The 6000-nt window shown below is 44.1% G+C and overlaps 1 protein-coding gene across 1 annotated transcript in view; it reads left to right on the forward strand.

The window, feature by feature from the left end:
- SETBP1 (SET binding protein 1) overlaps positions 1–6000 on the forward strand; it is a 503955-nt gene that overhangs the window by 295698 nt on the left and 202257 nt on the right. The gene's annotated exons all lie outside the window — the stretch shown is intronic.

Consider the following 6000-nt stretch of genomic DNA (forward strand, 5'->3'; position numbering starts at 1 on the left):
TAGGATACAGGTCTCTGAGTTGCCACCTCCCATCTACCTACACTATTCTTCCATGACATGCTTTAGAGTTACAGGGTAAGTAAAGAGCAGGAAAATTATGGGTATCAGTAGAGCACTTGACTTTCTTGACACCTCTACATGTGCACATATACTACTGCTTTGGAACACAAGGCCATCAAAGGGTGTCATATTTTTTGAAAAGAGAGGAAAAGTGAGTAAGAGGAACCATAAAATAAAAAGGCCATTGGGCCTGGCCCTGAATTTGTGGTGGCAAGGTTTCTTACCTAGAAAATGTGTGCTTATAAAAAGGGCCATTTGGGTTCTAGTGTGATCACCTTCGTTTACTATGATCTGACCGTAGCGGACGTGGCACTGTGGGAAAAAGCACTGGACCACAAGGCTGGTTTGAACCACAAGGTCAGCAGTTCAAAGTTACCGGTGGCGCCTTAGAAACCCTGTCCAGAGTTGCTATGAGTCATAACTGACTCTACGGCACTAAACAACACAGCAATCCTTAGAGCAGTGAAGCTCCTCCCCAGCTCCGAGTGCAGAGCTGGCAGAGAATTTAGAGCTGAAAGACCCCTTAGAGATCCAGTGCTCTGTCTCTTCATCTTACAAATGGTCTTCTTTGACCAGGAGAACTTGCAGGACTTTCAGAGACTTGAATCCAGAAAGCCACCTGTCAGTGGACGGACTCCGGAGCTCCACTAGGTTGGACGGCTTTTCTTTACTTTTATTCCTAATAGTTTGCACTTAGTCCTGTTAGTTGCTGGTGAGTCTGCTCCGATGCAGGGTGACCTGATGTGCACCATGTACACTAGAAGGAAGAGGTGCTGGGAGCAGTCCTAGCTTCACAATCACTGAGGTGCTGAAGACCAGGGTTGGGACCACTGTGTGTTTTGAGTGCCTTCCAGCCTAGCGGGGCTTGTCTTGCAGCACTAGATTGCGTAGTATTCTGTTGTGATGTAGGAGATGTTCACCGACCAATTTTCAGAGATCAGTAGCCAGGCATTTCTTCTTAGTGTGTCTGAGTCTGGAAACTCCACTAAAACCCATCCACTATGGGTGACCCTGAGGGTATTTGAAATACTGGAAGCAGAGCTTTCAGCATCGCAGCAACACACAAACCACTACAATGTAAGATGCCAGACAGGTTGTGACTTAACAGATCAGGTACTGTTCAGTCAAGGGCTATAGCTGTGTCCTGTCTGAAAGCCAGCTTTCTCTCGATCCTTCTCTTGACTATCAAGAGACTCAACAATAAAGAACTTTCCTCCCCCAGTGTTGAGGCAAAGCAGTTCAGTTGCACTGGTTTAACTTACAAGGTTGAATGACATCTCAGCAGAGGTGAGGAAACTATTTGCTGTGTTGTGTTCCCCATTTTTAGCTGGCTCTGCAGGATAAACACTGAACTTCAAACCAGAAGGCGAGTGGTTCTAGTCCACTAGTCCCTCTGTGGGAGAAAGATGAGGCTTCTACTCCCCAAAGACTTAGAGCCTCAGAAACTCTGTACAGGGTCCATGTGAGTTGGAACTGACTCAACAACACTTAACGACAGCTACAGCCACTTCAACAACAACCCTTCCTGCTGCTGCCTTTCACCTTTTCATCTACCAGCACTGCAAGGCCGCAGCCATGGAGCATCTGAGGTCTCCAGTGAGAGTCCTCATCATCAAGGGCCTGAAATACTCTTGGGCATTAGTCCCTTGCTGCTCTGTAATAGACAGTCAATTCATAGTTACCAGAGCCTAGCCATGTGCCAAGGATCCCCATTGGTGCCGTGGATTAATGTTGGGCTGCTCCTGACAGGTCAGTAGTTTTAACCCCTCAGCCACTCCACAGGAGAAAGATGAGGCTGTCTGCTTCTGACAAGATGTACAGTCTCGGAAAGTTCATATATGGGTACTATTAGCTGGAAGTGACATGATGGTATTGCGTTTTTAACCATGTGACAGAGATGGGGACAAATATAATGGGGTAGATGTCAATGTGTAAAACTTAGTTAATCCTTGTGATGCTGTACAATCAGCACTGGACTGTGAACCACAAGGTCGGCTGTTCAAACTCACCAGCTGCTCCTTGGAAACTCTATACAGAGTCTGAATTGACTCGACCACACTTAACAGCAACAGCATTAAGAATTATAGACAGTGAGTGAGGAGGGGAGATGTACAAACATAAATACACACACACATAAATGTGCGCATACTCCATGATGATTACTGTGGATTTAGCACTGTAGGGTAAGCACTCGACCACAAGTCTGAATTGATTCAACTGCACTTAACAACAACATTAAGAAACATAGACAGTGAATGAAGAGAGAAGATGCACAAACATAAATACACACACATACACACATAAATGCACGCACACATCAAGGCAATAAGTGATGATTACTACATGACAGGAGGCCTGGTAAGTTGGACACTCAACCACAAGGTCGGCGGTTCAAACCCACCAGCCGCTCCTCAGAAACGGACTCAATGGCGCTTAATAATAACAACAACTCTGTGGCATATATGGAAATAAAGCCACAGGCTTTTGCAGCAGGGGTGAGATAAGAGGGCTGTTTCTGAAGGAAATGATACTGAGCCCTTCCTTTGAAGGATAGGTCAGGAGTTTTATTCATAAAAGGTATTTTATCTTGGTGATGTGCTTATAGTTTAGTTTGATAAATGTTAGTCTTGACTCCCTACTAAATTTGAAGCTGTTAAAGGATTGTTGTTGTTAAGTGCCATCGAGTCAGTTCCGGCTGATGGTGACCCTGTATAGGGTTGTCAAGGAGTGGCTGGTAGGTTTAAACCACCTACCTTGCTGTTCAAACTGACCTTGTGGGCCAGCACATTGTCCTGCAGCACCACACCAGGATAGGAGTCATGTTTATGCCAGACAATAATAGTTCAATAAATGTTTGTGGAGATACTGAGTTTTACCTGCTCCCCTCAGAACCTGTAGTAATATCATCTAAGCAATGATGAAATAGCATCGAAGTATATCTGTCAGGGAGCAGTGAAGTTGTGGAATACAGGCCACTGATTGCCCTCTTTCTAGAAGTTCATTCTGTGTTTTGATGCAAACCAGGGTACCAATTCCCGAGGGGCCTTTCCTTGTGGTGTTCTGTGTTTCCTGCACATTTCCCAGCTTTCTCATCACATGCTATTATCCACATGGCCTCAGTCTGTTGTTCTCATTTCAGTCCCTTCCTTTCTCCTCTCCTGGTCATTCCACCTTTTAGGTGGAAGCAGTAAAAGACAGACAGTGGCTGCATTTCCCCAGGGCTCTGGAGATTTGGTTCCCTCAGACAACCCCAAAGCAAAGGACTCACTTGGGTCTTGTCTTTTCATCTAAGGAACCAAGAGTTCTAGAGCTAGGGAGTCACATGTTTTGAGGAGGAAGGAAGAATATGTTGTATAAGGAAGCCCACTGCCCTAAGCCCATGTTAATTTTACTCCCAGAAGTGGCTTTCTTGAATCTTAACTGGCTTCTATGTCAATCATATAACTGAAAAGCCACATAACAAGTCTCAAGCAGGTTACAAGTTGAGTTTTCTCTTGACTAAGTCAGTCTAGGGTTGGTGAAGCAGCTTCTTCCACTCCATTATGATGGACTAAGGCTTCTTCTTTCTGCTCTGCCATCCTTAGAGCAAGGCCACTTCATGTCTTAGTGAAGTAACCTCAGATTCCCACTACGGGTGCTGTGGCAATTCTGAGAAGAGAGAGGCGTGTTCAGGGTCAACTCACCAAAGACCGAGACTAGATAGAGGTGGATAAGAATGGAGGATGCACATGAGCTGAACATGTAGGGAAGGAAGGGCCTGAAACTGGTAAGAGCTAGAATGGGAAGGGAATACCAGCTGCCTCTACCTTGCCCAGGTTAGACCTTAAGGAACTCCAGAAGAGGAAGTGGAGCATATATCTCTGCCTGGGGCTGCTCAGAACTGTGTGTAGACTTTTCAAGGAAGGAGCTTTTCTCAGACCTTTGAACAACCCTCAGCGACCACAGCTGCTGTGTAAAGGTCATGGTGACGCCATACCATTGCTAACTAAGCCCGTTCCATTTTTAGTTACTAGGAAGGCTTGGTTTTATTGGTTTATTTTCTGTTTCCACCCTTCCTCCACTCCCTTCTCAGCCTTTTGCATGCCATTCTGGTGAGTTTAACAAAGTAATCCAAGACTCAGGATGGCCTGGTCTTTTGGTGCCTACTGCTTTTGCCCTTAGATGGGACACAGACCCTAAACTTAGTGTGACTTGTTGGGAGCTGTAGAATCACCTTCAGGTCTTCTACCCCGGCCCCAGACATACATGTCTTTCTTATTTTTGATGTGTGAGTTCTTTTTTAGTGTTTGTACATGTTTTGAACAGATATCAACTCATGAGTTTCTTGACATGGGAATTTTCATAATTGCAAACATGGTGAGCACCACTAGATGACCATTATGGGCACACTAGCTCAGGACCAAGCTTCCCTGATGAGGCAGAACCCTGCCCTCTAGGAATCATTCTGCTCTGAGGCAGCAGAGTATACTGACTGGAGTGACAGGGAAAGCCTGCATCATGGTTTCACTTGCCGTTTCAACATGCTAGGTTTGAAGTTTGATTCTCAATGTAGTTTTGTTTGTTTTTCCTGGGAAGGGTCAAGATTACAGTTTCTCGATAGGACAGGCAAAGGCTGGGAGTAAATGAGTGGATTTGACATTCTCTAAGTGAACACCACCTTCTAGATGCAAACAAAAGGACAGGCATTTCTTCTGAGATTCTGTGTAACCAAATACTGTGGTGGAGAGTGATAGGGGAGAAGAGGTAGAAATGTCATCAGATGCTATTAAGTAAGGTTTTGGGCTAAGGTGAGATTTCTTTTGGGGTGGTGTGGGGGGTGTGGACAGTAGATCTGGAAGGAATCTAAAGTTTCAATTTGGCCAACTCTTTCATGTAACAGAAGAAGTACTTTAGTTACTGAAATAGGACCTGAACCCAGTGTTCTTATCAGTAAATGTTCTCTGGGCATAAATTTACCCCAAGACTGTACATATTCTGAGAAAGGGAGCCCCCACACCAGATTCCTGGAATGAACCCTGGTTTTCTGAATCAAAGTCTATTTTAATGTCTCCTTAGATCAGAGATTAGTAAAGATAGACATTAAATTAAAAAAAAAATAAAGATGAAAATATACTGAGGAAGTAGCTCTGGATGTGACTGATGTTGTACTGAGTAGTAAATATACACTTTAAATGAATTTGAAGATCACCATGGAAATCCATGATGCAGTCATAACATCACCTGAATGCCCAGCTTGTCAAAAATCCCTGGTATACTAGGTTTCCTCAAGGAAATTGCCAGAAACTTTTTGCTACTCTATTTCTCTTCCTGGCTTTGTGTTCCACAGGGACAACTCTCCAAGCCATTCTCCTGAATGTAGTTGAAGTAGGCAGAGATGCATGGGAGGAGTCCAGCAGCAACACTTGCTAGCATTTCCAGAAAAGCAGTTCTCTTCTTTTATCTCATACTCGAATGTCATGGCAACGTGGCTCGATACAATAAACACTGGACTGAAAAACACAGGGACCATGGATCGAGCCTGTCCAGTGCTCCATGCGAGAAAAAAACATGAGGTTTTCTGCTCTGTGAAGATTTAAAGCAGCACTATGAGTCAGAACCAACTCAATGGCACCTAACAACAACAACACCATCATAATAACCCCACAAGTTGGCTGTTATGATCCTCATTTCTAAGATTAGAAAGCAGGGTCAAATAGATGTTTATTGCACATCACAAAGGCAGTCAATATCAGTCCATATGCAAATATACAGTCCTGGTGTGTCTACTAGGCAGTCAATATCAGTCACAAAGGCAGTCAATATCAGTCCATATGCAAATATACAGTCCTGGTGTGTATACTAGATACTCTGATACTAGAGCATCTCAGCTTTTTATCTTCTTCATGTGTTTATGCTCCAGTGAAGATTCCATTCAAATCATGGGTTACAAAGCTAACATTT

The sequence above is a fragment of the Chrysochloris asiatica genome, unplaced genomic scaffold, assembly GCF_000296735.1.
Source record: "Chrysochloris asiatica unplaced genomic scaffold, ChrAsi1.0 scaffold00015, whole genome shotgun sequence".
NCBI classification, from domain to species: domain Eukaryota; kingdom Metazoa; phylum Chordata; class Mammalia; order Afrosoricida; family Chrysochloridae; genus Chrysochloris; species Chrysochloris asiatica.